Source organism: Zalophus californianus, chromosome 2, assembly GCF_009762305.2.
Source record: "Zalophus californianus isolate mZalCal1 chromosome 2, mZalCal1.pri.v2, whole genome shotgun sequence".
Lineage (NCBI taxonomy): Eukaryota > Metazoa > Chordata > Mammalia > Carnivora > Otariidae > Zalophus > Zalophus californianus.
This window is the reverse complement of record NC_045596.1, coordinates 23,916,778-23,943,381: the sequence shown is the minus strand read 5'-3', so window position 1 is coordinate 23,943,381 and position 26,604 is coordinate 23,916,778.

The window sequence follows — 26,604 nt, the reverse complement described above, 5'->3', positions numbered from 1 at the left end:
ACTGTGCATATAAGTTCAGGGAGGTGACATATAAAGAAAAGGAAGTATTAAATGAGGTAAATACCCAGTAGTGCAATTGCTGGATCGTATGGTAGCTCTATTTACAACTTTTTGAGGAACCTCTGTACTGTTTTCCAGAGTGGTTGCACCAGCTTGCATTCCCACCAACAGTGTAGGAGGGTTCCCCTTTCTCCACATCCCTGCCAACATCTGTCATTTCTTGACTTGTTAATTTTAGCCATTCTGACTGGTAAGAGGTGGTATCTCATTGAGGTTTTGATTTGGATTTCCCTTCTGCCGAGCGATGTTGAGCACTTTTTCATGTGTCTGTTGGCCATTTGGATGTCTTCTTTGGAAAAATCTCTGTTCATGTCTTCTGCCATTTCTTGATTGGATCATTTGTTCTTTGGGTGTTGAACTTAAGAAGTTCTTTATAGATTTTGGATACTAGCCCTTTATCTGATATGTCATTTGCAGATATCTTCTCCCATTCTGTTGGTTGTCTTTTGGTTTTGTGGACTGTTTCTTTTGCTGTGCAAAAGTTTTTTATCTTGATGAAGTCCCAATAATTCATTTTTGCCCTTGCTTCCCTTGCCTTTGGCGATGTTTCTAGGAAAAAGTTGCTGCAGCTGAGGTCGGAGAAGTTGCTGCCTGTGTTCTCCTTTAGGATTTTGATGGACTCCTGTCTCACATTTAGGTCTTTCAACCATTTTGGTCTATTTTTGTGTGTGGTATGTAATATTATGCAGCCATCAAAAGGAATGAGATCTTGCCATTTGCAACAACGTGGATGGAACTGGAGGGTGTTTTGCTGAGTGAAATAAGTCAATCAGAGAAAGACATGTATCATATGACCTCACTGATATGAGGAATTCTTAATCTCAGGAAACAAACTGAAGGTTGCTGGAGTGGTGGAGGGTGGGAGGGATGGGGTGGCTGGGTGATAGGCACGGGGGAAGGTATGTGCTATGGTGAGTGCTGTGAATTGTGCAAGACTGTTGAATCACAGATCTTTACCTCTGAAACAAATAATACAATATAGGTTAAAAAAAAGAAGAAGATATCAGGAGGGGAAGAATGAAGGGGGGGAAATTGGAGTGGGAGATGAACTATGAGAGATGATGGACTCTGAAAAACAAACTGAGGTTTCTAGAGGGGAGGAGGGTGAGGGGATGGGTTAGCCTGGTGATGGGTATTAAAGAGGGCACATTCTGCGTGGAGCACTGGGTGTTATGCACAAACAATGAATCATGGAACACTACATCAAAAACTAATGATGTAATGTATGGTGATTAACATACCAATAAAAAATTTAAAATAAAAGAACAATAGGTAAATGACTAAAATTCATGATCGGATCAAAAGAATCAAAAGAAAATCATCAATTAAATAGAATTTTAACTTGGAACTAGAGAGAATAACTTTGATTTTATGTTCATCACTTCAACTCATCTTTTTCAGGTTGTTTTCTTATCTGCCTACAATTACCAATATAATTTATTTCAGCTTTCAAACCTTCTGAATGTGACAAGCATTAGGAATTCAAAGGAAGAGAGATTATACTTTGTAATGGGAAATTTAGAAAACATATCATAAAAGATATAGTATTTAAAAACTACTTTGAAGTAAGTTTATTTTATAAATACTTTTTTAAAAAGATTTTATTTATTTATTTATTTATTTATTTATTTGAGAGAGAGAGAGAGCCATGGGGAGGGGTAAAGGAAGAGGAGCAGGCAAGAACTGGAAGCTCAACCAACTGAGCCACCCAGGCACCCCTACATATACTTTTAAAACAACCTTTATATACTTTTAAAACAACTTAAAAATAAATCTTGAAAGGATAAAACTAATCTGAAACTAACTTAAACGAATGCTGGACACAAAATACAAACTCCTCAAAGAAATAAAGGGAATTCAACATTCAGTTAAATTCAAAATGAAGACAGAAAAATCTTTTTGTGATCTACACCAAGTAGAAGTGTCAGATAAAGGAAACATAACAAAGAATGACAGAATTGATAGGATTAACAGACAAGGATTTTGAAATATCTAATATAATATATGCTGTAGGCTCAAGGAAGGGTATGAAAGGAAATATGAACATGGTGAGGAATAAAATGGAAGTTATAAAAATATTTATATTGTACTTCTAGGATAAATATATAATAGCTCAAATAAAAATACTCTTGTTGAATAAGCCTATAAGACTAGGCATTGCAGAAAAAAAGAACAGATTTTGAGGATCTAGCAATAAAACCTTTGCAGAATGAATCACAGAAAAGAAAGGATTGAAGAACGAAAGAACACAGTGTCAACCACTGTTGGAAAAAAATGTCATTGGAACCCCAAAATAAGTTTGTGGAGACATATTAAAAAATATAAACAACTAAAACATGGAAACAATGATCAAAAGTGAGCTGGAACAATTATATTAATATCAAGTAGGCCTCCAAACATACAATATAGTAACTAAAATGAAGGATACTCCCCATTGATAAAGAACATAAAAATCCTAAATAAAACACACAATGTAACAGCTTTGAAAACTGTGAATAAAATACTGAAAAAATTGAAAGAAAAAATATACAAATACATAATTATTAATGTAGATAATAATTAATAATAATTAACATTATGAACCAACAAGATTTATTTATATCTAAAAAAACTGGGAGCACCTGGGTGGTTCAGTCATTAAGTGTCTGCCTTCAGCTCAGGTCATGATCCCAGGGTCCTGGGATCGAGCCCCGCATCAGGCTCCCTGCTCTGCAGGAAGCCTGCTTCTCCCTCTCCCACTCCCCCTGCTCGTGTTCTCTCTCTCACTGTGTCTCTCTCTGTCAAATAAATACAATCTTAAAAAAAAAAAAAAACTGTTGAATACTCATTTAAAATGAAGTGGAAGGGGCACCTGGTGGCTCAGTCGTTAAGCGTCTGCCTTCAGCCCAGGTCATGATCCCAGGGTCCTGGGATGGAGTCCCACATCGGGCTCCCTGCTCTGCGGGAAGCCTGCTTCTCCCTCCCCCACTGCCCCTGCTTGTGTTCCTTCTCTCGCTATGTCTCTCTCTGTCAAATAAATAAATAAAATCTTTAAAAAAAATAAAATAAATAAAATGAAGTGGAGATTTACCAAGATAAAACATAATCTAGGCCATAAACCAAGCCTCAAATACAAAAATATTGAGATTATACAAAGTATATGTTCAAATTCTAATGGAATTAAATTAGAATTTAATAACAGCAAAAATGTCTGGAAAATATCCAAATATCTGGAAATTAAATAATACTTTTCTAAATAAGTAAGAATCAAAGCAGAAATCATAAGAGAAATTAGAAATTATGTTGCACTGAATGAAAATGAAGACCTAGCATATCAAATTTTGTGGGGTGCAGCTAAGGCAATGCTTAAAAGCTCAATAATCTGAGAATTACCTAATGGGCAATTGGAACAAAAATAAATAAGCATACTATAAATCACCTCCATGCAGAGGCCTGGAAAGAAACCAGTGGGAATGTGCACATCAACCTGAGGTTTGGACTTCTTCTGCTTAGTCCCATTACAGAATATACTCCTTCCCCCGTATCCTCTATGCTGAGCCATCCCCTTTATTGGTCACTGGGACACTTCCGATGCCAAACACCATTGAACGCTGTCTTGTTGGAGGCCATTTGCTTTATGAGTATCTCAGATATGAGAAAATGTTTGCTGAGGGAAGTTAAAATTTTTGAGCAATACTCATTTGTTAGATAATGGGTGATATTTACTGAATGATATGTGGACATTTTCACAATGCTAAATAGAATTATTCTTCCCCAGAGAAGTGGATTTAGCAGGAAAAACAAAGGAGTAAGATTATTAGTAAAAGTCACCAATCATGTGCTTGGTTGGTGCTGGGTTACGGATCGGCATTTTGCTTTAATCCTCATAGCAATTCAGTGAAGTCAAGGATATTCACAAGCAGGTAATAGGACATTTTTATTTTGAGGGGACTTTCCAGGCATTTTGGTGATGATCAGCAAAATATGAATGGTGGTCCATGGCACAGGCAGGCAGATCCCAGTTAGCTGAAAAGGTTCTGAATGAACCTAATAGAAACCCTGATCTCTTTCCCATGAGAACATATACTCACAGAGAACATATACTCTTAAATGGAAATGGAAAACATACTTGTAGTTAAATTATATAGATACTTGAATGAAGTCTAAATATTTCTTGATGTCTAGGTATATCCAAACCTTATGTTTAGTTTGTTCTTCTACAGGGGAAAGAGACATATCAGGAGATGGGGATACTGTATTTTAACACAATTTTTTTTAAAGTTTTTATTTATTTATTTGAAAGGGAGAGAAAGTAAGCACAAGCAGGGGAGAGGAAGAAGCAGACACCCTGCTAGGCAGGGAGCCTGATGTGTGGCTCAACCCCAGGACTCTGGGATCATGACCTGAGCCAAAGCCAGACGCTTAACCAACTGAGCCACCCAGGTGCCCCTTAACACAAATTCTTAAAAGAAAAGAAAGAAACTCCTCATGTTATATAGAAACAGAGGGGCATGGAATAGAATATCAGGTTCACGTTTTAGGGCTGGTGCTAGCAAAAATTGTGACATCACTAAGTTAAACTTCACCCTTTCCATTTCTTGTCACTATGAAGAGTTCACTGAATAATGCCTTTTCTTTCTTTCTTTCTTTCTTTCTTTCTTTCTTTCTTTCTTTCTTTCTTTCTTTCTTTCTTTCTTTCTTTCTTTCTTTCTTTCTTCCTTTCTTTCTTTCTTTCTTTCTTTCTTTTTATGGGCCCTTTTCCTCAGTTAATCGATTTAAAATGCTCTTTCCAAATACTTCCTGTAGTAAAGTAACTGACATTCATAATGCACATTGGGTTTATAGTGTTATCAAAATACTTTCAATTTAAGATTTATATTAAATTGGGAAGTGAAAGACTTTGCCTCCAGTAAAGAAATATAAAATTATAAGGGCATTCGGGTGGCTTAATCAGCTGAGCATCTGACTCTTGGTTTCACACCAGGTCATGATCTCAGGGTCTTGAGATGGAGCCCGATGTCAGGCTACACCTCAATGAGGAGTCTGCTAGAGATACTCTCTCTCCTTTTCTCTCTGCCCCTTCCCCACTCACACTCTCTAAATAAATAAATAAAATCTTAAGAAAAAAGAAATATAAAGTTATAGTAATCAAATGGGTGAGATTTGTTTATAATGGCCCTAAAATCTGCCTTTAGGTGTCAACTAGGTCACTCCTATTGTGTCAATGCATAATTCAGATATTTTCAGTTTTAATTCTCATTGTAACCCTCTATTCTGTAACCCCTTCTTAATTTCCCCTCACTCCTTTTTTCTATCCTCCTTGAAATTCTTTTAGAGGTTTAAAATTTAAAGATATTAGGGGCGCCTGGGTGGCTCAGTCGTTAAGCGTCTGCCTTCGGCTCAGGTCATGATCCCAGGGTCCTGGGATCGAGCCCCACATCAGGCTCCCTGCTTGGTGGGAAGCCTGCTTCTCCCTCTCCCACTCCCCCTGCGTGTGTTCCCTCTCTCGCCGTGTCTCTCTCTGTCAAATAAATAAATAAAATCTTAAAATAAAATAAAATAAAATTTAAAGATATTAAAATACAGTAATTTTTTAAAAAAATTATTCACCCTTTTATGGAATAAGTTATTTACTATGACCCAGCAATTGCATTCCTGGGTATTTACCCCAAAGACACAGATGTAGTGAAAAGAAGGGCCATATGCACCCCAATGTTCATAGCAGCAATGTCCACAATAGACAGACTGTGGAAAGAGCTGAGATGCCTTCAACAAATGAATGGATAAAGAAGATGTGGTCCATACATACAATGGACTATTACTCAGCGATCAGAGAAGATGAATACCCAGCTTTTACATCAACATGGTTGGGACTGGAGGAGATTATGCTCAGTGAAATAAGTCAAGCAGAGAAAGTCAATTATCATATGGTTTCACTTATTTGTGGAAGGAATAACATGGAGGACATTAGGAGAAGGAAGGGAAAAATGAAGCGGGGGCTGTTGGAGGGGGAGACGAACCATGAGAGACTATGGACTCCAAGAAACAAACTAAAGGTTTTAGAGGGGAGGGGGTGGGAGGATGGGTTAGCCCGGTGATGGGTATTAAGGAGGGCATGTGCTGCATGGAGCACTGGGTGTTATACGCAAACAATGAATCGTGGAACACTACATCAAAAACTAATGGTGTATTGTATGGTGACTAACATAACATAATAAAATAAAATAATATTTAAAAAAGTTATTTAACTCAGTGAACTAAAATAAAATGCAAGGGTGCTTTGGCCATAAAATAATAAACAGTTAGCTATCTTTTTGCTTTTTCTTTTTCTCTCCTTAAACTCAAAAAGTAAGGTATACAAAGTAGGAAAAACTCAGTGTAAATAAAATAGCAAACTAAGTACTATTATTTTGTATCTGTATTTTATCTCTTGTCTAATAGCATAAGCATATTTGAAGACCAATACTTTTCACACATGCAAAACATCTTCTTAGTCTCCCAAAAGAAAGTTGTTACTTATTCCTACACCTGTTTTATTTTTTTTATTTTTTTTTTTTTTAAGATTTTATTTATTTATTCATGAGAGACAGAGAGAGAGAGAGAGAGAGAGGCAGAGGGAGAAGCAGGCTCCCAAGGAGCAGGGAGCCTGATGCGGGACTCGATCCCAGGACCCTGGGATCATGACCTGAGCCGAAGGCAGACGCTTAACCATCTGAGCCACCCAGGCGCCCCCTACACCTGTTTTAAAGCGTGTTTTGATAAAGAGCTAATATTTTATTAAGAAACTTCCAAAGTTATCTGAAATCTGAACTTGAGCAACTTTTCTGCTACATATATTTGCTAAAGAACATTATTGAAGAACATTCTTAAAACATTATCAAGTTTTCTACTACACATATTTGCTAAGGAACAGAAAACTTTTGACTCATTGTTACTTTATACCCATAAACTGGAGAGTTTCATAATCTAATCCGATTTCTGTAACCAAATTGCTCTGGCCATGTCACAAAAATCCCCAGTTACATATTAATTGAGGCTTTAACAAAATGTGGATGGACCTCAATAAAAATGTGAGGCAGTTAAAGTAAGTAATTCTTCTCAAGTTGTATTCTTTTAGCCATTCATCCTATGTGATTTCATGGTTACTAAAAGCAGAGTTACATGGCAGAGAAATATGAGGAGGAATTGTGGCATGATTTTGCAGGTCATTTTGACAGATTGTGGACACCTAGGAAGTACTTCCTACTATGTTATTACTATGTTATTACTAGCTTTTACTGTCTTAACTTGTAAAACAGTTGACTTCGGATACTGTCTAAGGATATTTACCTAAGTCCAGAATGATAAATTCTCCAATGTTATTTTAAATTGGAACTATTTTCATAGAATTAATGATGATACCTAATGTTATTTCGTGTTTTACCATTAAACTATTATTTACAGTTAAAAGGCCCTATCATGAATTTACAAAAATTTCATGACTGGAAAAATGGCACAATCACAATGTATCTTGAATAATAAGAGTGCAGCAACAAAGCATATGAAAATTTTGCATCAGATAAAAAGTAAATTAGTATACTAAGACAGTTACGATGCAGACAGATTAGACATATCTACTAATTTCACCTAAATGGGTGTTAAGCTAATGACCTTGACAGAAGAAAATTATTTTATAGTTACTGTAATACCGATGATCCTAAAGCCTTAATACATGGCTTAAAAGATAGTAGAGACTCTATGAGAGCCTTTACATTAAACCAGAGCAATCTGTGTGATTTTGGACATGGCTGGAACATGTTGTAAAATACCAGTTGGCATACAGCCACTTAAAGCCATAATTACCCTTGAGGGAGCAGAGCACACAGTGTATCAGAATCAATGATGTTATTTGAAAGAAAGGTTTGAGGAAATTGGGCTTATTCATTTTAATAAAGGAGCATTAACCTTTCATCACCTTACAGAATTCTGAAAGTGATATATAAAATTGATCCTAATAAATTCTTCTGTCCACTCTAAAAGTCAATAAGAAGAGAAAATGATCTCAAAATTGGGAAACCGGAGGCTAGAAATGAAATTGAGTAACAGGTATTTCATTCACAGCATGGGATAAATTGCGACTAAGGCTGTCAGAGCGTGTGTCCGTGAAATGCAGCAGAACTTTGGAAGAATAGAATGAATGACTCAGGATGCACTGACCCACTTAAAACCTCACCAGCCAGGAGATACCATTTCAAAATATTTATATTAAAGTCTGTATGTGATCAAATTAATAAAGGGAAGGATGTCAATTGTTACAGTAACCTTCTGGGTTCTTGCTAGACCAAGTCTCTTCCCTGGGGATTGTCTCTGCACACTGATGCTGGTTTCATCTTAAAAACATTACTTCCATCACTCCCTTTCGCTTAAATGGGACCCTATTGCCTATGTAATTAAATGGAAACTATCTTGGGGTTCAACCATACCAGGACACTTCAGTGTCTCAACTAAAGTGTGTAGCCAAATTTGTATTTTGAAACACTAGTCTCCAGAGTTACTCAAGGCAAAAAAAAAGGATGAAAAACAAATGTGTAAATTGCTACAAAAGAAAACTTCAAGATGAAAGTATAGTATGCATAGTATGTCAAATTTATTTGCAAGAGTCTCTTATTGTGCAGGTGGCCAGAGGGGCAGTACATCTGCAGACTCGTATTCCATGGGACACATTTTAGTAATGATAAATTTGGACATGAGCCTAGATCAATATTTATTAAGCTATTTTAGTGTCACAGATCCAAAAATAAATTGCAGGGAAGAAAGTTCTGGACCATACCCCACCCCCAAATTCACATACTTTAATTTGGACATAGTGTAGGGAAATTCACAGACCCTCTGACAACCAACCAGTCTTAAAATTCTCATTTTTTTATACTATGAACTCTTTTCCGTAGAAGACACATATTATTGACTATATTCTAATGATTAATTCTTATTTAAAATTAAATGTCAGCTTAAACAATAAATCTAAATAAGTTCATTACACTTTTTTTTCTCAGAATGAACATTGAGTAATTCTGTGTTGATAAGAAATTAAATTATTCATGAAATATTAATGTTATATTGATTTTATATTGTGATTAAAAAATAAAAAATAAAAACCTACTTATAAATGATTTGGTTACTTTTACCCAAAGATTGCCAGAATATTTTAATCGGGAGGAATGCTATTCAATGCGAATGTCTGTTGCATAATGTGTTCTATTCTTCCAAGGTATGCTTCTAGTCTTTGAATGCGTCTTACCTTGGCTGGCTTAAGAATTTTGTAAACATGTATATTCTCTAGAACGATGTTTCTTTGATATTTGAAAACTAGTATCTATTAACCTTATTTTGATGAAAAAGGATATGACAACTGGAGCTTTTATTGATTTAAAAAGCATTTATTTTGAAATCCATACCCGTGATCATTTTTAGATATTGTTATTGCTCCAGAAATAATCGATACTGTTAAGTCTGTTTGGTAAATCTCTTTATGACTTTCTTCAATATTCCACTGACAGTAGATAAAAAACAAATTTATACTCAGGTCTTCAAAAGTACTTAGTGCAATAAAATTATATTTGTCAATATAACTGAGAAATATTTTGGGATATTAGGTATCAATTGTAATTTTTATATATTGGCTTTACATAAGATAGAGTGCGTACTTTTCATAGTTTATAGATACTTTCCATAGTTTATATAATGTTTTAAGGACTATGAATATTATACAAATAAAAATTGCAAAAGCAGACACATACTTACCTACTGCATATATCTACCAATATGATATATATGGCAATATAACAGAATATAGGAGTATATATGTAAGGAAATATAAATATACATGTGCATGTGCATATATGTATTTATATATGTATGTATATAGATGAACACACAAATATATACGTAGACAAAATTTACATTGGTGTTAATATCACACACATATAAATATATATGTACTTGTGTGTGTGTGTGTATATATATATATATATATATATATATACACACACACATATATAAAACAGAATTTTTCTGAAATTCCATGATGATAACATTGAATTTAAAAAACATAAATCATGGTGGCATTTTTTATCTCTTGACAAAAAAACAACTGCAAATCCGTTTCCAATGGATCCTTACACTCTACATAGATATTCTCTAATTCAAGGACTAAAAAATGTCACAGACCTTAATAAAGTTTATACAGGGCAGTTTAGAAGACCTGTAAGGGTTAGTCTTCTGTTTTCCTCTAAGTGCCAGTACCATTTGTAAATCTAAAAGCAGCAAAAACTTTTCTGGTTTGGGCACCTAGTTGCAAGACAGCTTTCTTCTTTATTCTGGGTTGTTCAAGCTTTGATAGGGAAAGAACGCCACTTACTGAGGCATCATAATGGGACGTGATCAAAGACAAACTTAGATATAGTTAAAATATGATTAGGAGTAATCAAAGCAGGCAACTGCATGAAAGGGCAGTTGAATATGGCCAAGCTAATTTAATGACACTCACTACCGCAGACATAGGTCAAAAGCTTAGAGTCAACAGGCTAAAGTTCCACCTTTGAGGTCCACTATCATATAAACAAGATTTAAAGTGTTATTTTTGATTAGCCCAAGAAATTAATCCATCACTAAAATGTTTTTTTGGTTTCTGGGTTTTTGTTTTGTTTTGTTTTGTTTGTATACTGTGGAAGAGACCCTTCTTGTATGAGTAGGATTTGCAGCACATTTTATTATGCCATTCAACTTCTACACTCTTCTTCCTGTATTTAGGAGAGCCAGTTTCCTGAATCTCTCTGAAGTAGTATGTTCTCCTTGTTAAGCTAATGACCTTGACAGAAGAAAATTATTTTATAGTTACTGTAATACCGATGATCCTAAAGCCTTAATACATGGCTAGATTTACCCAAAGATTGATATTTGAAAACTAGTATCTATTAACCTTATTTTGATGAAAAAGGATATGACAACTGGAACTTTTATTGATTTAAAAAGCATTTATTTTGAAATCCATACCCGTGATCATTTGATCAATACGAACTTCACTAATTTTCTCCTTTATACATTTATTAAAACAACAGTTTATTAAATATTTCATATTTAATTACTGTATTTCATTAGCTTGAGATAATTTAAATTTAGGTGCAGAAAAGGGCTGAGTATTGGTGTGATAAGCAATGTAGTAAGAGTAATGAAACGATGTGCTGTGATTATCATCACAGCTCTTCACTGACAATGTTTTCTGATAAATTAATTTACTTTTATGATCTTTTTACCCATTAAACTGCATGCTTCATGATAGTGGAACCCTTTGTTGTTGCTGATGTTTTGTTTTGTTATATGATGTATCCTTATCACTAGATCAGTGCTTGGAAATAAGAAACTGTGAGTATTTGGTCAATAAATAGATTATTGGGAACAGCTTTGCATGACGCATCTAGGAGCCTAAAAAGTGTTTCATATAAACTAAGAGATATAGAAAGGATATGGGGAAAAGATATTAAAGACGTTTCAGATGAAATCAATTTTTACTTAGGGTCAATTTCCCAGATAATTTTATACAAATAATTTCATTTCACAGTTTGAATGATAAATGAATTGTGGCCATTGCCATAGGTGAGGAAGTCGGGACTCTAATTCTGCCATGTGTAAAAGTAGAATAACAGTTGAAAAGCATGTTTTTGAATGCTAGTATGTTTTCTACTTCATTACAGTAGTATACTGTAAATCCAGAAATAAAATCCAAAATATTTAACAACTCCTGCTATAAAATGGGCATCTAACAATTAGAATGGACACTACCTGGGGTGCCTGGGTGGCTCAGTTGGTTAAGTTTCCAATTCTTGATTTTGGGTCAGGTCATGGTCTCAGGGTCAGGAGATCCAGCCCCATGATGGGCTCTGTGATCAGGGAAGAGTCTGCTTGAGATTCTCTCTCTCTCCCTCTGCCCCTCCCCCTGCTCAACTCTCACTCTCTAAATAAATAAATAAATGAAATCTTAAAAAAAAAAAAAAAAGAATGGACTCTAACATTTTGGTGATGGAGTTGAGGACTTCTCCTGTGTAAGGAACTGATTCCTCAATTAGTAAGTTAATGTAGAGCTCCAGGGAAGGGCCAAAGTGGTGGTGACAGGGATTGTGTGACTCAGAGCAGTCAGTTTATAAATTGGTATGAAAGTGCTAATATTTTACTAACCGACATAGTGACAACAATGCACATTTGTAGTATATAAGTCCTTTGTACATAAAGATGTAAAACTCAGAAATCATTGATTTTTTTCCATTTATCACTTATTTTGAATAAATTTGTAAAATCTCAAGAAAATAGACTCATATTCATGTGTTTTTATTTTATTGAAATAATATTGGTAATTATACTTGAGACATTTGAGTACTAAGTTTCCTCTAGCTTCTTTAAAATAAAAGTGGTCTATATACATTAAATAATGCTTTGGTAGCATGTTACATTGAGCATTCCTACAAGTTTTTTTAATATTATACCTATCAAGGAAAAATTCTGAAAATAATATATCTAAGCTCATTATAAATTTGTCTCATTTCAGGGTGTGGAACTGAGATGTTACTGTTTAAGTCTCAATCAGATGGTTTGCATGAAAACTCTTTTCAAATCAGCAAAGTAATCTTTGGTATTGAGAGAAATAATGATGCCATTTCATGAGGAAAATCTTTATATTGGGGAGGGCGTGCAAACTCCTCTCCTTTTGCGTCTCTTTATGAGGACCCTTTACACATTTGAGTGGAGAAAAATAAAGTCAAGAGATACTCTTTATGACTGATCTATGAAAGAAGCATCTTCAGTAGTTGAAATCAAAGTCAAATGCTTGCAAATCAGATTGGTATTGTGGAAAATTGTAACCATGAGAAGAAAATATATAGTTTTATGACAAAAATGATTTAGATTTCAAATTATAATATGTGACCTAAAATATGGAGTGTCACCTCTTTTTTTTTTTTTTTCTGCACGAATGTTCCTACCTCTGAAAACAACTTTAGTATATGGGCTGCCGAAGCGAGCACTGAAAACAACTTTAATATAGAAAGTTTAGGTTTAAAATTTTGATTATTCAATATACATACAATACTCATAATTTTACTTTATCAACAGTAATTATATAAATTAGTGTGTTCTGTATTGTTTTCATGTAATATAAACTTATGATCGATAGTAATATGCCAGTTGTGATTTATAAACAACAACTAGAAAATAATTCATCATTCTTCTAACTCTTTACTAATTGGAAACCATATTATTTTTTAAATGGCATGAATTCTGTCAAAAATTAGCAAAGATCAAATGAAATATTCTCAACTCCTTTTTCATTTTGGGTGTTATTTGTCCTTATTATCAACTTCTATGGAATATTGCTTTCTTGCATATGTATCTTGAACTAGTCTATACTTTCCTGAATGAAGAGACTGAGGTTTATTTACTTTTATATTTCCCGTGATGGACATAGCAATGAAAACATAATAAAGTATTGTTTGAACTGAAGCATTTTAATTAAATTTATAATATAAAACTACTAGTTATAGACAACTTGTAAGGGAACTAATTTATTTAGCCCCCCCCCCAAGAAAACATAAAATGTCACTGAGCTCTGACTCAGTTTAATGAAAGAAAACTGAAAATGGGGGCGCCTGGGTGGCTTAATTGTTAAGCATCTGCCTTCAGCTCAGGTCGTGATCCCAGCTGGGATCGAGCCCCGCATCGGTCTCCCTAGTGAGCGGGAAGCCTGCTTCTCCCTCTCCCACTCCCCCTGCTTGTGTTCCCTCTCTCACTGTGTCTCTCTGTCAAATAAATAAATAAAAAATCTTAAAAAAAAAAAAGAAAATTGAAAATTTTTTTTTGTTTTTATATAATTTGGCCCTATTTTACATTTACATTTAGCTGTGGAATTATGGAACATATAGTTACATTTATTTGTAAAATGATGTTGACTTTCAATTTAAAGTAGTAAAGTAATAAAATAAATGGAATCTAAGACTATTCTACTGTGAACAAGGTCTGCATACAAATGTGTTCCATTTATTATTGAATTGAATGCAGAGAAATTTTGGAAGTTTTATAAAGAAAGAAAAATCATATTAGAGTGGATATCGATAAATGCCGGATGCATCCATCAAGTATCTTGGCAGTCATCATGAAACAGGGATAGTTTGCCCTGTAGTTCAAATCAATATGTTTTTGTTGTAAGGTACCATACAAAGTACTTAAGTGTTGCTTTCAAAACTCTAGAAATGTATTTGTTTACAATAATATGTCTAGGTCTGAAATGTAAGAACAGACATTATTCCCTAGGAATAACATGTATCTACTAGATAATAGAAGCTTCAATACAAAAAAAGTTATGGAGGAGAAATTGGTAGAATTACTCAATAGGAACTTATGACTTTGATTTGCTATGTGTATATAGAAAGTACAATCAAGTAAAGTCTGAAATAATAGGAGAAGACACTTGTGACACATTCACATATGTCAGTAAGATGTGAACAGATCACAATTTAGTGTCAAACAGTGTTATACAGTCCAGTTCTCTTTTTCACAAAGGAAGGTGTTGGCAACGGGATTTGTGATATGGAGGAAAGGTTATATTTGGCATTCCTTTTAAACAGGTTTCTGTGAGCCTATGCAATCCCCATTTGATTCTAACAATGCTTGTTCTTGGAACATGATATGTGATCAATTAATTTTCTTGAATGAATGTAAGCTTAGTTTCTACCTGCCTTGAATGTTAGACTCTCTTTTTAATTTGTGGGATAAGGAAGAAAAAGTGTTCCTTTATTTTTTAAAGATTTTATTTATTTGTCAGAGAGAGAGAGAGAGCACAAGTGGGGTTGGGGGGGACAGCAGGCAGAGGGAGAAACAGGCTCCCCACTAAGCAAGGAGCCCAATGCAAGGACCCTGATATCTTGACCTAAGCTGAAGGCAGATGCTTAACCAACTGAGTCACCCTGGCATCCCAAAAGTGTCTCTTTAAATTTTGCAACTGAATGATCCCTTTTTTGTGTATTGTTATGAAGAACTATCTCATTAATTTTGTTGCAGACCAGAGTTAATTATTTCAAAGTATAGGTAAGAAATACAAGTATTTTAGAATTTTTTTCATTAATCAAATCTCCTTTCACAAAGGTCTTTAAAATCCATGATTTTAAGCATGACATAAAGATGTGTATTAAATTATTTATGTTGTTACAGTAAGTATAATATATATATCCATTTAATATATTTCTTTGAGTTTTGACAAATGTGTTAACTATATCTTCCCACCTTCATTGACTTCATTGTGAAGAAAACAAGACTGAAACACAGTTAATATTTCTGGCAACCCTAAATACCATATCAAAATTCTAAGACAAGATGAAATCTGAGAGTGTCATGTTCCAATGATTAAAGGACAAATAAGCTTTTAAAATTACATGATAGTATTCTTAAACCATGCTCACTTTAATAAAATATAGCTTAAAAAAATCAACAAAGTCTACCTTCTAGAGGTGATAATTGGTATTCTGTTTATTTTTAACAATGAATAAAATAAGTAAATATACAATATCTATTTTATAATCCTTTTATTCTTTAATATCATTAAAAATTAAAAGTTTATAAAAATAAATCGGTAAGATAATGAATGTACCAATAGAAGAGTAAATTCAACTTCAAAAACCAGTAGTCGAAGGTGATATTTGAAATATTTAAAATCAGTGTAGGAGAGGGCGGAGCAAGATGGCGGAGGAGTAGAAGACCTAGATTTTGTCTGGTCTCAGGAATTCAGCTGAATAGGGATCAAACCATTCTGAACACCTACGAACTCAACAGGAGATCGAACAGGAGAGTAGCAACAACTCTCTGAACAGAGAAGCGACCACTTACTGGAAGGTAGGACGTGCGGAGAAGTGAATCCGAGGCGATATTCGGGAGGATAGACGGCGGGGGAGGGGCCTCCGCCGGCCGCTTCTGGCAAGTGCTAGAGCCGCGGAGCACAAAATCGGACCTTTTAAAAGTTGGCTCGGCGGAGGGACGTCGCTGAAGTGGCTAAGCGGGGGGTGGAATCCTCCCGGGACAGTGTGGTCTCAGGACCCTTGGGATCACAGAGAGACCGGGGGTGCCTGAGTGCGGCAGAGCTCCCAGGTGTCGGGGTGGGGAAGCCGGCTGCAGATACGAAGCAGAGTCGTGGGATCTCAGCTCGGGGTTGCCATAAACTGTGATCTGCGGCCCAGTCGGGGCACGGCTCCCCCAGCAAGGACCCAACAAGCAGCAGATCCGGGGAGACTCCCCTTCCTTCCCGGGGAGGAGCGGTGCGGGAACCCACTGCAGGGATCTGCTGGGTTTGGAGACTCCGAGCGGGGTCGGGTGCCAGAGATAGCAACGCTCGATCACAGGCCGGGTGAGCACGGAGTGCGGCCAGAGACCGGGGACACGGGAGTGACTGCTTTTCTCTGGGGGCGCACTGAGGAGTGGGGCCCCGAGTTCTCGGCTCCTCCGGGCGGAGACTGGGAGGCCGCCATTTTCGCCCTGGTCCTCCAAAGCTGTACCGAGAGCTTGCAGGGAACAAAAGCTCCTGAGAGCAAACCCGAGCAGCTTGCTTAGCCCGGACCGACAAGGGCGGGGCAATTCCGCCTCCGGCAAAGACATTTGGAAACCACAGCAACAGGCCCCTCCCCCAGAAGATCAACACAAACAGCCAGCAAGCCAAGACCAAGTTGATCGATCAAGGAGAATAGGAGAACTCCAGCGCTAGGGGAATACTGCACATAGATTCATGGCTTCTTTTTTTTTTTTTTTTACCATGATTCATTATTTCATCAAAGTTAATTTTTGTTGACTTTTTTTTATTTTTCTTTTTCCCTTTTTCAACCAACATCTTATAAATCCCTTTTAAAAAAAAAAAAAACATTTTTTATTTTTCATTTTTAGAGTCATATTTTATCCCTTCATAGTAGTTATCCTTGTTTTTGGCATATATATATAATTTGTTCTCTCTTTAAAATTTTGAGGTACAGTTTCTTCTAACAGATCAAAATATACCCTAAACCACTAGTGTATGGCTTTGTTCTAGTCTCCTGCCTGATCACATTCTCTCCCTTTTTCCTTTTTTTTTTTTTCCTTAAATCTCCTTTCTTTTTTCAAACAACTTATCTTACCAAGTCCTTTTATAAAATCTTTTATAATTTTCATCTTTACAGTCATCTTCCATCCCTTCATTGTATCAACCCTTATTTTGTACATATATGTCATTCTTCCTTTAAAATTTTAGGAGGCACTTTTTTCTAACAGACCAAAATACGCCCAAAATCTACTGTGTGGCACTGATCTATGCACTAGCCTGATCATATTTGATCATATTCTGCCTTTTTTGAATTGTTTTGTTTTTGTTTTTATCTTTTTTTCTTTTTTTTTTCTTTTTCTCTTTCTTTTTTCTTTCTTTCCCTTTCTTTTCCCCTGGTTTCAGGTCTTTTCTGATTTGTATACAGTATATTTGCTGGGGACGTTGTAAACCTGTTAGCCTTTTGTTCTCTCATTCATCTATTCTCCTCTGGACAAAATGACAAGACGAAAGAAATCACCTCAGCAAAAAGAACAAGAGGTAGTTCCGTCAGCCAGGGACCTACTCAATACGGACATTAGTACGATGTCGGACCTAGAGTTCAGAATCATGACTTTAAAGATACTAGCTAGGCTTGAAAAAAGCGTGGAAGTTATTAGAGAAACCCTTTCTGGAGAAATAAAAGAACTAAAATCTAACCAAATCGAAATCAAAAAGGCTATTGATGAGGTGCAATCAAAAATGGGGGCACTAAATGCTAGGATAATGAGGCAGAAGAGAGAATCAGCGATATAGAAGATCAAATGATAGAAAATAAAGAGGCTGAGAAAAAGAGAGAGAAACAACTACAGGATCACGAGGGCAGAATTCGAGAGATAAGTGATACGATAAGACGAAACAACATTAGAATAATTGGGATCCCAGAAGAAGAAGAGAGAGAGAGAGGGGCAGAAGGTATATTGGAGCAAATTATAGCAGAGAACTTCCCTAATGTGAGGAAGGAAACAGGCATTAAAATCCAGGAGGCACAGAGAACCCCTCTCAAAATCAATAAAAATAGGTCAACACCCCGACATCTAATAGTAAAACTTACGAGTCTCAGAGACAAAGAGAAAATCCTGAAAGCAGCTCGGGAGAAGAGATATGTAACCTACAATGGTAGAAACATTAGATTGGCAACAGACCTATCCACAGAGACCTGCAGGCCAGAAAGGACTGGCAAGATATCTTCAGAGCACTAAACGAGAAAAATATGCAGCCAAGAATACTATATCCAGCTAGGCTATCATTGAAAATAGAAGGAGAGATCAAAAGCTTCCAGAACAAACAAAAACTAAAGGAATTTGCAAACACGAAACCAGCCCTCCAAGAAATATTGAGAGGGGTCCTATAAGCAAAGAGAGAACCTAAAAGCAGCAAAGAGCAGAAACGAACACAGACAACAGACAGTTAACAGTCACCTTACAGGTAATACAATGGCACTAAATTCATACCTTTCAATAGTTACCCTGAATGTAAATGGGCTAAATGCCCCAATCAAAAGACACAGGCTATCAGATTGGATTAAAAAACAAGACCCATCAATATGCTGTCTGCAAGAGACTCATTTTACACCCAAAGACACCCCCAGATTGAAAGTGAGGGGGTGGAAAACCATTTACCATGCTAATGGACACCAAAAGAAAGCTGGGGTGGCAATCCTTATAGCAGACAAACTAGATTTTAAAACAAAGACTGTAATAAGAGATGAGGAAGGACACTATATCCTACTTAAAGGGTCTATCCAACAAGAAGATCTAACAATTGTAAATATCTATGCCCCGAACATGGGAGCAGCCAATTATATATGGCAATTAATAACAAAAGCAAAGAAACACATTGACAACAATACAATAATAGTGGGGGGACTTTAACACCCCCCTCACTGAAATGGACAGATCATCTAAGCAAAAGATCAACAAGGAAATAAAGACTTTAAATGACACACTGGACCAAATGGACTTCACAGACATATTCAGAACATTCCATCCCAAAGCAACGGAATACACATTCTTCTCTAGTGCCCATGGAACATTCTCCAGAATTGATCACATCCTAGGTCACAAATCAGGTCTTAACTGGTACCAAAAAATTGGGATCATTCCCTGCATATTTTCAGACCACAATGCTTTGAAACTAGAACTCAACCACAAGAGGAAAGTCGGAAAGAACTCAAATACATGGAGGCTAAAGAGCATCCTACTAAAGAATGAATGGGTCAACCAAGAAATTAAAGAAGAATTAAAAAAATTCATGGAAACCAATGAAAATGAAAACACAACTGTTCAAAATCTTTGGGATACAGCAAAGGCAGTCCTGAGAGGAAAGTATATAGCAATACAAGCCTTTCTCAAGAAACAAGAAAGGCTCAAATACACAACCTAACCCTACACCTAAAGGAGCTGGAGAAAGAACAGCAAAGAAAGCCTAAACCCAGCAGGAGAAGAGAAATCATAAAGATCAGAGCAGAAATCAATGAACTAGAAACCAAAAGACAGTAGAACAGATCAACGAAACTAGGAGCTGGTTCTTTGAAAGAATTAACAAGATTGATAAACCCCTGGCCAGACTGATCAAAAAGAAAAGAGAAATGACCCAAATCACAAAATCATGAATGAAAGAGGAGAGATCACAAGCAACACCAAAGAAATACAAACAATTATAAGAACATATTATGAGCAACTCTATGCCAGCAAATTAGATAACCTGGAAGAAATGGGTGCATTCCTAGAGATGTATCAACTACCAAAATTGAACCAGGAAGAAATAGAAAACCTGAACAGACCTATAACCACTAAGGAAATTGAAACAGTCATCAAAAATCTCCCAAGAAACAAAAGCCCAGGGCCAGATGGCTTCCCAGGGGAATTCTATCAGACATTTCAAGAAGAATTAATACCTATTCTCCTGAAACTGTTCCAAAAAATAGAAATGGAAGGGAAACTTCCAAACTCATTTTATGAGGCCAGCATTACCTTGATCCCAAAACCAGACAAAGACCCCATCAAAAAAGAGAATTACATACCAATATCCTTGATGAACATGGATGCAAAAATTCTCACCAAAATTACTAGCCAATAGGATCCAACAGTACATTAAAAGATTATTCACCACGAACAGTGGGATTTATTCCTGGGCTGCAAGGCTGGTTCAACATCCGCAAATCAATCAACGTGATACAATACATTAACAAAAGAAAGAACAAGAATCATATGATCCTCTCAATAGATGCAGAAAAAGCATTTGACAAAGTACAACATCCTTTCTTGATCAAAACTCTTCAGAGTATAGGGATAGAGGGTACATACCTCAATATCATAAAAGCCATCTACGAAAAACCTACAGCGAATATCATTCTCAATGGGGAAAGGCTGAGAGCTTTTCCCCTAAGGTCAGGAACGCGGCAGGGATGTCCACTCTCACCACTGCTATTCAACATAGTATTAGAAGTCCTAGCCACAGCAATCAGACAACAAAAAGAAATCAAAGGCATCCAAATCGGCAAAGAGGAAGTCAAACTCTCACTCTTTGCAGATGATATGATACTGTATGTGGAAAACCCAAAAGACTCCACCCCTAAACTGCTAGAACTCATACAGGAATTCAGTAAAGTAGCAGGATATAAAATCAATGCACAGAAATCAGTGGCATTCCTATACACCAACAACAAGACAGAAGAGAGACAAATCAAGGAGTCTATCCCATTTACAATTGCACCCAAAACCATTAGATACCTAGGAATAAATCTAACCAAAGAGGCAAAGGATCTGTACTCAGAAAACTATAAAATACTCAGGAAAGAAATTGAAGAAGACACAAAGAAATGGAAAAACGTTCCATGCTCATGGATTGGGAGAATCAACATTGTGAAGATGTCAATGCTACCTAGAGCAATCTACACATTCAATGCAATCCCCATCAAAATACCATCCACTTTTTCAAAGAAATGGAACAAATAATCCTAAAATTTGTATGGAACAAGAAGAGACCCAGAAAAGCCAGAGGAATACTGAAAAAGAAAAGCAAAGCTGGCGGCATCACAATTCCGGACTTCCAGCTCTATTACAAAGCTGTCATCATCAAGACAGTATGGTACTGGCACAAAAACAGACACATAGATCAATGGAACAGAATTGAGAGCCCAGAAATGGACCCTCAACTCTATGGTCAACTTATTTTGACAAAGCAGGAAAGAATGTCCAATGGCAAAAAGACAGTCTCTTCAACAAATGGTGTTGGGAAAATTGGACAGCCACATGCAGAAGAATGAAACTGGACCATTTTCCTTACACCACACACAAAAATAGACTCCAAATGGTTGAAAGACCTAAACGTGAGACAGGAGTCCATCCAAATCCTAAAGGAGAACACAGGTAGCAACCTTTTCGACCTTAGCCGCAGCAACTTCTTCCTAGAAACATCGCCAAAGGCACGGGAAGCCAGGGCAAAAATGAACTATTGGGATTTCATCAAGATAAAAAGCTTCTGCACAGCAAAAGAAACAGTCCACAAAACCAAAAGACAACCGACAGAATGGGAGAAAATATTTGCAAATGACATATCAGATAAAGGGCTAGTATCCAAAATCTATAAAGAACTTATCCAACTCAACACCCAAAGAACAAATAATCCAATCAAGAAATGGGCAGAAGACATGAACAGACATTTCTCCAAAGAAGACATCCAAATGGCCAACAGGCACATGAAAAAGTGCTCAACATCGCTCGGCATCAGGGAAATCCAAATCAAAACCTCAATGAGATACCATCTCACACCCGTCAGAATGGCTAAAACTAACAAGTCAGGGAACGACAGATGTTGGCGGGGATGTGGAGAAAGGGGAACCCTCCTACACTGTTGGTGGGAATGCAAGCTGGTGCAACCCCTCTGGAAAACAGTATGGAGGTTCCTCAAACAGTTGAAATTAGAGCTACCGTTCGATCCAGCAATTGCACTACTGGGTATTTACCACAAAGATACAAATGTAGGGACCCGAAGGGGTACGTGTACCCCAATGTTTATAGCAGCAATGTCCACCATAGCCAAACTGTGGAAAGAGCCAAGATGCCCATCGACAGATGAATGGATAAAGAAGAGGTGGTATATATACACAATGGAATATTATGCAGCATCAAAAGGAATGAGATCTTGCCATTTGCAACGACGTGGGATGGAACTGGAGGGTGTTATGCTGAGTGAAATAAGTCAATCAGAGAAAGACATGTATCACATGACCTCACTGATATGAGGAATTCTTAATCTCAGGAAAGAAACTGAGTGTTACTGGAGTGGTTGGGGGTGGGAGGGATGGGTGGCTGGGTGATAGACATTGGGAGGGTATGTGCTACGGTGAGCGCTGTGAATTGTGCAAGACTGTTGAATCACAGATCTGTACTTCTGAAACAAATATGCAACATATTTTAAGAAAAAAGAAAAAGAAGAAGATAACAGGAGAGGAAGAAAAGGGGAGTATGTCAGAGGGGGGAGACGAACCATGAGAGATGATGGACTCTGAAAAACAAACTGAGGGTTTCTAGAGGGAGGGGGTAGGGGGATGTGTTAGCCTGGTGATGGGCATTGAGGAGGCACGTTCTGCATGGAGCACTGGTGTTATGAACAAACAATGAATCATGGAACACTGCACCAAAAACTAATGATGTAATATATGGTGATTAACATAACAATAAAAAAATAAAAATAAAAAATCAGTGTAGGAATTATCTAATCAGAATGAAAAACTTAATAAGAACAGATCTAGGCTGAAATATCATACTAGACTAAGAAATACTAATTGCAATAGGAAACTATATTATTTGTATGATTGATAAATAGAATTTAAAGCTACAGTGCCTTGAAATAGCATGTCTGTAGGAAAATCGACAGTGTCATACAGACCTCTTGTCAATATAAATATAATCAGTATTGGATGGAAATATATATATTTTGGGTTGGGTTTTTTCCCCAAAATTGTTTTATTTACTATATGAAAAAACAATATTTATAAAACATACATAAAGAAAAAAGAATGATACAGTGAAATTATGTACTTGCTATCCTACTTTTTAATTTTTATTTTTTTAATTTATTTTTTTAAATTAACATATAATATTTGTTAGAGGGGTACAGGTCTGTGATTCATCAGTCTTCGACAACACCCAACACTCACCACAACATGTACCCCCCCGCAATGTCCATTACACAACCACTTCATTCCCCTACACCCTCCCCTCCATCAACCCTCAGTTTGTTTCCCAAGATTAAGAGTCTCTTATGGTTTGTCTCCCTCTCTGGTTTCATCTTGTTTCATTTTTTCCTCTCTTCCCCTATGATCCTCTGCCTTGTTTCTTAAATTCTGCATATCAGTGAGATCATATGATAATTGTCTTTCTCTGATTGACTTATTTTGTTTAGCATAATACCCTCTAGTTCCATCCATGTCATTGCAAATGGCAAGATTTCATTTTTTTTAAAGATTTTATTTATTTATTTATTTGAGAGAGAAAGAATGAGAGAGAGAAAAAGCACATGGGATGGGGGGAGGGTCAGAGGGAGAAACAGACTCCCCGCCGAGCAGGGAGCCCAATGCGGGACTCGATCCAGGGACTCCAGGATCATGACCTGAGCTGAAGGCAGTCGCTCAACCAACTGAGCCACCCAGGCGCCCAGCAAGATTTCATTTTTTTTTTAAAGATTTTATTTATTTATTTGACAGAGAGAGACACAGCAAGAGAAGGAACACAAGCAGGGGGAGTGGGAGAGGGAGAGGCAGGCCTCCCGCGGAGCAGAGAGCCGCTGCGGGGCTCGATCCCAGGACCCTGGGATCATGACCTGAGCCGAAGGCAGACGCTTAACGACTGAGCCACCCAGGCGCCCCAAGATTTCATTTTTTAATGGCTGTGTAATATCCCATTGTGTGTGTCTTCTTTATCCATTCATCTGTCGATGGACATCTGTCTCTTTCCATAGTTTGGTTACTGTGGACATTGCTGCTATAAACATTGAGGTGCAGGTGCCCCTTCTGATCACTACATTTGTATCTTTGGGGTAAAGACATAAAAATATTTTTTTTTAAGATTTTATTTACTTACTTGAAAGAGAGAGAGAGAGCATTAGAGAGCAGGGTGAGGGGGTGAGGGGCAGAGGAAGAAGCAGACTCCCCGCTGAGCAGGGAGCCTGATGTGGGGCTCGATCTGGGGGACTTCCGGGATCATGACCTGAGCCGAAGGTGGACACTCAACCAACTGAGCCACCCAGGTGCCGCCATAAAAATATTTTTATAAAGCTTTCCACTAGGGGCACCTGGATGGCTCAGTCAATTAAGTATCTAACCCTTGATTTCAGCTCAGTTCATGATCTCAGGTTTGTGAGATAGAGATTCTCTTCCTCTGCCCCTCTGCCCCTTCCCCACTCTCACTCTCCATCTCTCTCTCAAAAAAAAAAAAAAAAAACAACAAAACAAAACAAAAAAAACAAAAACAGCTTTCCACTAGAATGATTCTACTCTCAAAAAATTTATTCTAAGGAAATAATCATTGTGGTAGTTAATTCTGTTTCTTTCTTCAGTGTATTCTTGATTAAAAAATTAGAAAACCATCTAGATGTGCAAACAGTATGCAACAATAGGAATAGTGAATACAATATTGTGCAATCATATAATTGTATGTAATGTAGCTAGCTAAAATGATGAGTTGAAACATCACTTTTCATGACAAACATTGAGAAGATGGCCCATAATTTCTGACTTTTCTGATTAAATAATTCAGTACATAAAACATCGAAATGAATTCAAAGAAAAATTTCTGGAATATGTAAGATATACAAGGTAGTTCAGTGTGGTGCTGGATTCAAGAGAAATTGACAAAACTCACTCACACATGTGTGCGTATATACACATATATATACATGTATATACATATATAGAGAGAGACAGTTTTACAAAAGTTATGTAAATTGTTCATCGAGGAATTAAAAATGTTATTAAAGATCAAAAGGTGAATAGAGAACTATATTACATTTTGAAATAGATTCAATTTGTTAAAGATGTCATTTTTTTCCAAATCAGATTAAAAACTTAAAAAGAAGAGGACTTGATTCCATAATTTATATTGAGGATATAATTTAAAGAATAGTTAAAAACATTTTTATGGAAAACAGGATGAGCAGACACAAAGGAATTTGACAGTGCAAATTGTTTTATTTTTTTAAGAAAAAAAGGAAGGAAGGGAAGGAGGGAGGAAGAGAGGAATAGGTAAATATTTGGTCTTTGGTGTTCCATAAACATAATTTACTGCCAAATCATTCCTTGCTATCCTCTTTTGTTGCACAACTTTCATGCATTTCTCAATGTTCTCCATGCAATGCAGTAAATCTAAAACAAATTATGGCAGAACATTTAGCAATGTCAAAGTTATCAGAAAAATCTATGGATATACATTATGTATTTTGACACTATTCAACTTCTGGAAATTTGATGGGGGTACATGTGTTATAAGGAGATTTCTGCCTATGCAAAATTTTAAGTGTTTTACACTTTAAAAATCTGCCTTCCTATCTTATAGGATTTCTGTGAGTAATAAATGTTTTTCCCCAGAGTATTTGTAAATAAAAAGCAATAAATAACACATAATATTTTTATTGTCATTTTTATGTGACATAAAAGGAAAGAGAAACACCTATCTTTTGTGGTTTGCTGTTCACAAAAGAGTGAGAAATATGCAATGATCCCTTCCAAATAGATATTTTTGTAGTTTCATTAGAGTAAAATTTCTGAATGTACAACACACTTTACATTGTATTTAAAAAAATACAATTTGCTGAGTTTTGACATATGTATGCACCTATGTACTCATCCTCATAATCAAGTTTCCTTTTTAAATGTTATAATAATTTCCATTTATTTCCTATATGTGAAGCATTACACACAAATTTATAAAAAATACAACAGTTCTGCCAAAGAGGAATTTTCATTATTTTACAAACAAAACAAATCTAGCTGGAAACGTAGATTGCTTGTTCCTGATTCAAACATAGCAACAATAATAAATACATAAATAAATAAAAACCTTTCAGCATTGAAACTGTTTTTCTTACGAGTGCTGTTTTACCGTAAAAAACCTGTTTTTTTCAATTATATCAGATTTCACACCCAAGTAATTAATATCGAGTTGGCCAGGGATATACAAATCATGATGATAAACTTATTACTTAAAAAAGTTAATTAGCTCTGCTTTATTGCTTATTGTTTTGAAGTCACATTTAGAGGTATTTTAATTTGATATTATATATTTGATAGTTCTTGTTTTCTGTTTCTAGCCACTGTGGTGGTAGTATTAGGTGACTAATAGTATTCATCTGCATTTTAAGTATGTTTGATACATGAGTCCAAAGGTAATTAAATTACATTTTAATTGAAAAATCCACTTATAAAATGATAATAATCACTATTATCA